Source organism: Tigriopus californicus, chromosome 1 (assembly GCF_007210705.1).
Source record: "Tigriopus californicus strain San Diego chromosome 1, Tcal_SD_v2.1, whole genome shotgun sequence".
Classification (NCBI taxonomy): domain Eukaryota; kingdom Metazoa; phylum Arthropoda; class Copepoda; order Harpacticoida; family Harpacticidae; genus Tigriopus; species Tigriopus californicus.
The window spans coordinates 7,852,000-7,862,717 of NC_081440.1; positions in this window are offsets into that span (position 1 = coordinate 7,852,000).

Consider the following 10,718-nt stretch of genomic DNA (forward strand, 5'->3'; position numbering starts at 1 on the left):
GAGAATCCAGGCTAGTTAAAACAATGAAGTCCAACTCTCTTCTTTCTCGGGCTCCTTCATTGTTCAATTTGCTGCCCTCAAATATTCGTAGGGTTTATGTAGGGGTTGATCCAGTAGCAAGATTTAAGTCAGACTTGGACAAGTTTTTGACTAAAATTCCGGATCAACCTTATATTCAAGGCTTAGCCAGATCAGCCAACTGCAGTACCCTCTGTACAGAATGACCTTCGTCATTGAAATGATTCAGGTAAGAGAAATATATATTTCATATGAATTAAGGAATATGAGATTGGGTAATTTAAGAAAAATGTCTTGTCCGGATTGGTACCCCAGTGGTAAACTGTGGCCAAAACAAAAATCTCTGTAATTTTGAGAGACACTTTTCTCTCCAGAATGAGGGCTTTCAAGTTGGTGTCATCAATTTTGGAAGCTAGCGCCATCTACCGTTCAAAAGGCCGGTTTCTTGCAAATTGGCTTGTTTAAGAATACAAATTTGGCATCTTTTCGAACAAATTTGGTATTCTATTCTGTTACGTGTGATCTAGGGATGGTTAAGCTAATATTTGCTTTCACTTGTTTAAGCATTAGACCTTTGACATTGATGTCTTTGATATACTTTTTATGCATTTCCTTTTGGATGTATGTACTGATTCAGACATAAAGGTCCTCAGGAGGGGTTAACCTGGAAAAAAGGGAGCGCAGGCTTCCCCCTTTCATTTTTGGCTTCCTTCCTCTTTATTGTTCTGCCTTACTTGCCTCTTAGGATACAACTAGTGTCCTGTATTAGAATACAGGGCACTAGATACAACCTGCCACTTTCTGTAACTCAGAGCTTGACTCTTAGGTGGTAGAACAACAGCAACATCAGAAAAGCGCTATCACTGCCATATTATCGTGATTTCTTTTCTCATTGAAGGCGCTAATTCTACCATATAAGGTTTCGCTTTGAGGGGTAAGCTTGTGAACACACTGACTAAACGGTTGAACCCCTGAGTTAAGGTTAGGACGTTACCCAGAATGAGCATCCGTTCAGTACTATTGACAGCGTATTTTCATATTGGTTGAAGGCAAAGCTCTTAAATGCGAGGTAGGAGCCTTAAAACCTTTAAAACTCGTTGTACACTCGGATGGACACTTCTACATTGAAGAAGTGTATTACAAACCTTGAAATGGGTGTCTTCAGGGTTACTGGAAATTGTCTGCAGAATGTTGCGAAAAGTACAAGGTTGCCTCAAACTACTTCATTATTCTAAAAAAATGGTAAAACGTATAGGAACTCACACACACACACACACACCACTAATGTTTCAAGACCGCACAAACCTCAATAACCTCATGTACTTTTAAGACACTGTAATGGAGGTTCTCTCTCAGGCATGATTAAGTGTTGAGTTGGCAACCATTTTACAAAGAAGATCAATCTGCTGAACATTCTAGCATGGAATCTACTCCTTTCTAGGTTGCTCGTTTAATGTTCAAATCCAACAAACAAAGTTCAATTGAAATGTTGCATCTTTCTTCAGGAATGGCGTTTCTTATGATGACAATCTTCCCACTATAGTGCATCAAATCAGGCCAATACTGTTCATGGAGGCCCTCAGGCCTGGAGAGAAATGCTCTACCAAACCTCACTAGATGACGTTTGAGTATTGTCGCATAGCTGCAGAAAGGGTGCTTAATTTATTTCACGTACAAGCAACTGATTAAGAGGGAACGCAACGCTCAAACGTCATTCAGTGAGGTTTCAAAAAGCCTTCCTATCCAGTTCTGATGGACTCCATCTACTTGTATTTTATTAGTTGGTTTACCCAAGGATGACTTCACCACTGGACAGAGACGGTAGGGTAGGGAAAACGTATCTTTTATCCAGATGAACCGAATGCATTTTCCTTCACACAAGTTGGACTTTAGTTAGCTCAAAAAGCGTTCGCCAATTTTGACCTCAATCAAACGTCTGCGTCAAAAGCAATGAGGTTCTGAAACTCAGTACGACGTGGGCACAAAATGACTTGCTTAGCAGATCTTACCAACGTGGTGCTAGCTCATTCAATTTGCGCCCTCACTGGTCCGAATCTTAAATGCTCATAACTTTTGACACAGGCGTTCGATTGAGATCAAAACTGACCATTGCTTTTTGAGGCTATAATTGAGTCAAGTCATGTAAAGAGAAATGCATTTGATTGATAGGAATTGGAATAACTCATTTTCCTCATCCCCGTCGCTGTCCAGTGGTGAAGTCGTCCTTGGTTTACCCTATGTCGTCTAAGCATATGCCTTATTGGCATAATACTTAGCTTTTGTAGGGGAACAATGGAGGAGCTAAACTTTATATCATAATGATACTACGGAACCCTTTAACCTTAACCATGGAACACGGTACCCTGGACACATTTGACGCCGCCAAATGTACCGCATAGTATAACGGAAATTTAGAAACTATTGAACTGAACCTCCAAAACAGACATTGAAAAAAACTTAGTCACGCTATCCAAGCCACGCAGATTCACTCACCATAGACATTCAAAATTTATGGGGAGGAACATGACAATTTGTACGGTGTTTGTAGGTAGAATAATTCTTGTAAAGCCGGTTTTTTCCTACGATTCAAGTATTTCAATAGCCCAAGTTTAGTTTGAGCTAAACGGGTGATAGAACATAGGCGAATGAATAAATTTGACTTGAATTGGTCCAAGGTAAGGCCTGAATCATCGTTTTAGCCCCGTTTCTTAATGAGATCAAACCTACCGGGGTGTCCGACGGCAATTGGAAAGACCTCCATGCCTTAGCTGATTGCTTGCCTACCCCCATATATTAAGAACCTTAGTACCTTTGATTCTTATCTTAATTGTTGCGTATTGTTTGTTCAATTCAAATCATCTTGCAATGAGTATGAGCGAACGATCAAATATAGTAAAAAAATCATCTCCAAACAACAAATGATCCTTCAGAATATCGGCGAGAGAAGCTTTAAAAGTTTTGCACAGGTTCAAATATCCGATGGAAAATCGGCAAAGAACTTCAATGCGAAATAACGCGCTTAAAAGCTGGTTCTATCGTCTAAAGACCGGTCGACGGAGACGTGTTTCACTCGATGAACAGGTATTCCGCGAGGTTTCAATGTATGTACTCAAAGTGATCCAAGTCTAATCCCTTCTTACGTCCCATATCAATTCGATGACTATGAGGCCTCCAAGTCAACTCCAAATCAAACTGCTGCCGACTAAGTCACAAACTGATCATACTGCAGCGTTCAAGTCTCTCGGCACATAGTTTGCAGCATAGGCCATTCAATCCTCGCAGCGTCTTAGTATTTAGTAAACCAACGTTGTGGTAACTCAGTTGTTCATAATGCTTTTTTTAAATCCCGGGTGCAAAATTCCAACTTACGTCGCACATAAGTTGCAAAGAGTCGGAGTAAAAGGTATGGATCTCGGTAGTAAATTTTTGCTCAATGATGCGGATAACATGACTTGCCTTGGTTGCACCCTAAGCACAGTGTTTGGAAAATTTGAAGTCTTGGCCCACGAATACATCCCAGCCTCTTTCAGTCTTCACAATCGCAAAAGGCATTCCACCCATTTCATAATGACATGGGATAGGAGATCTTCCAAACCTCATTCCCTTTGGTTTTGAGGGATTGAAAACCCTTCCATTCCCTTTAGCCCAAGATTCAAGCGTGTCAATTCTCTTCTGGAATCGGAATCTATCATCCTTATTATGGATCTTTCAAAAACTTTCGTACTCTCTGCATAAATACAAATCTAAAAATGGAAAAGAGAAGTGGCCCTAGGGGAACTCCCACATTTATTATTGTCCACTCAGACCGCAGGTAATTAAAAATAACACGCTGATATCGATCACGCAACCAAACTTTGATCCAGGCACCATATTCCAATTCCAATCGAAGCGACCCTTTCCAAAGGGATCCCTTGGTCAAAACGACCAAACGCATGCGACAGATCCACATAGATGGTATTCTCTGCCTGTGCTAGGTCCATGGCCTTACTCGCATATTTATGAGGGCTCAAGAGGCTTATATGATGCGATCGGCCAGAGCCAAACAACCCATGTTGGGATTCATCATATAAATTGTTCACATCGAAGAGATCGCTGATATGGTCCTTGAGAAACGTTCCATTAATATGCATGCGGAAGGGATGAGAGCTATGGGATTGCACTTATTAAGGGATCTGGCGTCCTTGAACAAAGGATGAACATCGCCCAAAGTCCATTCTTGTGGTGTCGTACCGATATGGAACCGCCCAGCCCCTTCACTTCAGAAACGCCGTAGGAACTCATTCTGGGCCACCCGACGTTGATTTTAATAGCCGTGCGATTTTCTTCAAAATGGCCTCGGCCGAAAATGCCACAGAGCCGAGCGTAGGGAAAGCTTGATGGGAATGAGGCATTCCATTCACATCTCCATGGCCTATTAAGGTGAATGACACGGTAAAATTATCGATTCTGCTGTACCGTACATCCGAATGAGGCATTCCATTCACATCTCCATGGCCTATTAAGGTGAATGACACGGTAAAATTATCGATTAAAAGTTGAAGACTTCATGTGAATCTCGCATTGTTCCAACGTCATTTCGCAATGGGCCAAACTGTTCAGTCGCTCTCGAAATTCCTCAAGCATATCCGTAAAAATCATCGCATTATCGTTTCACTAACCGTCAGGCGACTCAAACAAGTTGAGATTGGCTTCTGAAATGATCCACCCCGACCACGTGGAAGAGTTGACAAAACAAGAAAGGGTCTTATAATTCTTTCCATCTAAACTCTGGAAATAACAACTAATTCGAACTCGTCAAAGCCTGATAAAGAATATCGTTGTTCAGTGCAAGGGGCTCAGGAAAAAAGACGTTCAGAATATGAAGGCCGACTACGCTAAGAATTGGTATGTGTGGTAACATTGTGTGTTTTACCTAACTTTCTGATTTCGCGGTGGTAAAAGTTCTTGCTTATTAGCTCCATGCCCAATACAAAAAAAGCCCAAGACAAAAACACTGCAAGCAAGAACGTACAATGTATGAACTTCCTTGAAATGAGAGTTCATGGAAACACTTTTAGACATAGCTAGAAATGGAAACTGGGCAAGAAGAAATTTGCCAAAACAAATTTCGATGAAAAACCAATTCATCCTGCCCTCTTAGAAGATCACCCACAGTCTGGCTGCAAGGCAACAATAAAAGATTACGTGAGGAAGTTTATCCCAATCTAGTCCAAACATTAACTGTTGATGAATAGAGTAGATTTTTTTTAAACATTATTTTAGCACATACAATAACTTAAAACACATATCTAATGAAGAGGTTTTAAATATGACCGATGACCAATCAATCGTATTTAGAGTATTCATGAGATCAACATGGTTGTGACGCAAGTTTTCACACCAATACTGCCAAATTTGATCCCTGTTTGATTTTCCCAAGTGAAGTGTAGTTTCATTTTCTGACACAAAAAACCAAACAGGATTAAACTTGGGAGTATTGGTTAGAAAGTTTGCGGGGCAGACAGATTGATCACATCAGTAATTTAGAGCCACTTTTTTCATCTGGAGGCTGAAAGGAGCAAGTTCATTTCTGGTGGCATATTGATGTGAAGTCCAAAAAAGTACGCATTTGTTGATCCGGTATCATCTTTTAAGTCAGACTTGGACAAGCTCTTGACCAAAATCCCCGATCAACCCAAAATTTTAGGGCCTGCCCGGTCTGTCAACTCAAATTAGTTTGTAGACTAAACATTGTTAAGAATCTAATTGTTAACAATCAGGCAACTTATAATCTTTCATTTTATTATCTAGTACCTGGGATTGCATTCCTGGTAGCGATTAAAAAAGCCCTTGACAACCTAAACCAGAGAGTGTTTGTGATGGCTTGCTCTAAAAATGGTTTGCAGTAAGCCTGAAATCAATTATATTCAAGATGTGGCTAAACAACCAGTTTTGGAGCTTGCTGAGAACAGTCGCATTTTAGTTTACTGCTGTTCTTCCAGGAATTTCGAACCAAGGTGTGACTTCCTCTGTTGCTGCTCCTTGTTTGCTGTGCACGTGTAGGTTCCTGGTGTTTGTGTGTGGGTGAATGAATGGGAATTGCCATTCATTCATTCAATCAATTAGGTTTGGTATTTTCACGGCTCTTTGGTAAGACGTAATTACTTTAAAGCCTAATAAGTTTATTACTGATTTATGTTTATGTTTACCATTAGCAGTTTCTCTCTGATTTGTAGTCTAGTATTTCTAGTTCCAAATCGTTATGTGTAGTTCTTTAGTTTGATTGCATTGGTCCTTGGCAGTTAGATTTATCGCTCATTAGTGTATTGATTTCATTTTGTGTTAAACCAGTTTGTTAAGTTTATTTTTTGTGTTTTTGTGTTGTTTTCCTAGTTTACATATGTTCTTGATTCCTTGTTTTTCTCAGTCCCTTACTTCTTGTTTACTATCTCCATCTTAGATTTGTATGTTTAGTTTGATGTGAAGTAGTTCATTCCCATTTTGCTTTGTTGTCCTGTATCTCAGGACAAGATTGCATAGCCTTTTATTTTCTCTATACCTATTTTCTCTTTTTCTTAGTCTCTTGATTTTGCTGCTCATAGATACGAGTTCCTCCTTCATTCATGATGAAAGCTATTTTTGGAAAAGCCAGCAAAGAGGCTAGACAATGTTTGGACTTGGTCTTAGTTGGGAAGGATCCTTCCGTAGTCAATATGCCCTTTATTATAGAGGCTTTAGTTGCTTGCGTCAACGGGACCAGGGTGCTGCTTGAAGAACAAGCTCACCCAGAAGTTGAGAAGTCGACTGATTTGACCAATGTAGAGGTTGAAGTAGTAGCTCCTCTTGAAATAGAGCATGAAAAGACAGTGGTAGAGAAAACAGTCCGTCCTGTTTATCGAAAGCAGCCTTGTCCTGAAGAAGGAAAAGGCTGTAAGTTTGACCACCCTAAATGGTGTCAAAAACTTCTCAAGTTCGGCCTTGAGAAGTACAATGGGAAGAAAGAATGTTCGAAGGAAGATTGTCCTTTTTTATCACCCATACATGTGCCGTCAGTCCATGAGACCTAAGACGTGGTTTAATGTACGGTGTACCTCCGTCCACGTAGAAGGGACGCAAAGAAAGGCGAGAAATGGGATAGCTCAGTTTCGTAGTTTTAGGGCTGACCCTATTCCTAAACCTAATCCCACCCCACCACCCTTCCTTAACCCATTTAGCTTCCTCCCTCCCTCTCCTCCTACCACCCACCTTCTCTCCCAAATCCCTCCTCTTGCTTCAAATACCCAATCCACCCCTCTTCCTTTAAACACTCTCCTCCCTAATATTCCTTGCCCCACCCCTATTCCCAAAATTCGTTCCTATTCTATTGTCGCTGCCCAACCCATTCCTCAAACCCAACCATCCCCATTAGCTCATGCTTTGTCTCCAATAGAACGTAGCTTTGTTGATAAGCGGGATTTCTTACGGTTGGAGAGGATGGTTCAAGATTTTGTGAACTTGGTCCGTCAAAAGAGAGGCCCGTAAAGGGGCTATATTTGAACGTGCATTGTCTGCTTTCTAAAAAAGACAGCACAAAAGTTAAGATCTTAGAAGAACTAGCCGTTGAGAGAGAGTTTTCATTCATCTCTATCACAGAAACCTGGCTTCGGCCAGGGGTCTTTGATGAATAACTAACGATAGTTGGTTTCAACTTAGTTCGTTGTGATGGGCTACGCCCTGATAATCCCATATTCCCACATGGGGGTGTATGCCTATATGTTAGGAATGATTTGCACATTAGTCATGTACAAATGTCGAATGGAGAAGTAGAGGTCTTGATTTGTCATATCCGAAGGCTTGATCTGTCGATTGTAACAATAAATAGACCCCCTTCTTGTTCAGTAAGCTCTTTTAGGTCAGCTCTCCAATTCACTGGAAATGAGTTGGATAAGGCAGTTTGCTCGAGAGTTTTCTTTGTTGGGGACTTTAATTTTCCGGCTAGCGTTATAGAGGGGGAGGCTACTCCCGATGGGTATATTCCCATTGCGAAATCGACATCTCAGTCGTTTGAAAAGCTGGAAGAATTTGCGATCTTGCACAATTTCTCCCAGTATGTAGGTGTAGCCACCAAAGCAAATAACGTTCCCGACTTGGTCTTTTCCGATGACCCTGATCTGATCCAGTATGTCCATGTGACACCTTGTAATCTGTCAGATCATCATATTCTCGAGATAGGGTCGACCATTACTGAAAAGCCGGCGTGCTCTAGAGTAAGACCGGCCAAAAAGGTCGGGCTGGCTAAGTTCAAATTCAAAGATGAACATTGGCCATTGATTATAGAAAGACTTGAAGAACTAGACCTGGTTTCAATTCTGAAACAGGAATCGTCCATAGATGCAGCCATTGTAAATTAGTTGCAGTTTTTAAAGAAGTTTGCTCTAGTTTAGCATCTCTGAATGTGTACGGAAAGGTGGTACACGGACAAAAATTCCAAAATGTGAGAAGACTTTGTTCAAAAAGAGTTGCAAACTAGCAAAAAGGCTGAAGAGCACTTCAAATCCAGTGATTATGGCTAGTCTACAAAAAAAAAGTTGGACGTAGTTCAGGGTAAGATTAAGGCCTCCATCGAATATGACCAATTAAAAACTAAAAAAAAGGTGGTTCAGGAGGTCAGGTCGAATCCGAAGGCTTTTTTCTCTTATGCAAACTCTAAGATAAAAATGAAACACCCTGTTGGGCCTTTTGAAGTTGATGGGGAAGCCATTAGCAATGTAGAAACTATGGCTAACATGCTTGGAGATCAGTTCTCCAGTGTGTTTTCAACCCCACTGAGTTCATAAGCAAAAGCTCATTGCTCTGAAGATGAGTCTTTTGAGATTGACAAATTTTGAGCGTGACATCTCAGTTTCTGATGAGATGATCACTGGTTCTTGCTCCTGTTTTCTCGTACTTGATCAGGGCAAGTTTCCATCTTCACCAAAGATAGCTCACGTTGTTCCAATTTTTAAACGGGGAGATAAGTCGCTCCCCAGTAACTATAGACCGATTTCTCTCACTTCGAATATTGCGAAGGTGTTTGAGAAAATCATGAAGTTCAAACTTGTTGAATTTCTTGAGGTCAATGAAGTCCTGCCTCCTAGCCAGCACGGGGTTCGAGCATATTTTAGAACGGTTACCCAACTGATTGAGCATTTAGAGCAGGTCATTGAGGGACTGGAAAGACACAAGTCAGTTGATGTTGTCTATCTTGATTTTACCAAGGCCTTTGATAAAGTAGACCATGGCCTTTTGTTGAATAGACTTCATGACATTGGGATCCAAGGCAAGGTTCTCAATTGGATAAGAAGCTTCATGCATGATAGGAAGCAAATTGTTTAGTTTGAGAGATCTCTTAGTGACATACATGATGTCAAGTCAGGTGTTCCCCATAGCTCCATCTTAGGGCCCCTCCTTTTTAAAATATTCGTTGCCCCGCTTCAAAAGCTTAGTATTACTGCCAGTCTCTCTTCTTATGCTGACGATACAAAGTTAGTTTCTGGTAGGAATGGTCAAGATTCCACTAGCCTTGCATAGGACCTAGTAATAATCTATTCTTGGGTTACTAAGAGCAATATGGCCCTGAACGGAATGAAATTCCGTTCAATGACCTTTGGATCAAATCCTTTGAATACTCCACTCGTAGATAATGGAGGTAAAGACATTGAGCAGGTCTCATCCATGAAAGATTTAGGCGTAGTCCTCCAAAGTAATGGAAAGTTCGATGAGCGTATCCAGTTGAAGGTGGGTAAAGCTTTTCAAATGTGTGGTTGGATATATCGCACATTTAAGTCCAGAGATAGTATCACGATGCGAACTCTGTACAAGTCGATTGTTCAACCATATCTTGAATATGCTTCACCCATTTGGGCTCCAATGTGTTCAGCAGGTTTGCAAAAGATCGAACAAGTCCAAAGATGTTTCACTAGGAACATCACAGGAATGAGAGAGCTCTCGTATTNGAGAGGCTAAAAAAGTTTGGACTGTACAGTGTTCAGAGAAGGTACGAAAGGTACCTGATATTGTACGTCTTCAAAAGCATCCATGAGCTTTGTCCCAACCCAGGATTTAGGGTCAATTCTAGTGACCGTACAGGCTTAATGTGCGTTTTGAGAGCACCTTCAAGTCCTCGAGAATCCAGGCTAGTTCGAGCAATGAAGTCCACTTCGCTTCTTTCTCGGGCTCCTTCATTGTTTAACTTGCTTCCCTCTAATACTCGTAGGGAATACGTAGGCCTTGTTGATCCGGTTGCATCTCTCAAGTCAGACTTGGACAATATTTTAGATAGCATTCATGATCAACCATATATTCAAGGACTAGCTCGGTCTGCCAACTCAAATTCGTCGGTAAACCAAATATCATATAAAGATTGAAACGTAATAAATAGACGAATTATAACCTTTCATTTTAATAATACTGGTGATTACATTCCCTGTAGCGGTTAGAACAGCCCTCCAATTAACTTATCATTCCTCCAGTTGTTATTCTGGTCCACCGTGAAAATCATCTTATCACTGAAGATTTTGATCTTGGAACCAACATGTCCAAGTAAGTTAAGGATCTTCAGGCATCTTTCCCAGCGTTTTATCTTCATGACGTTGGTCAGGATGTATCTCGGAACACGAATAAACAATTTGAGGCCAAGATTGAGGTTGGCGACGCTACGGATGGAGGGCTTGGAGACATGGAACTATTCACTGAACTTCTTC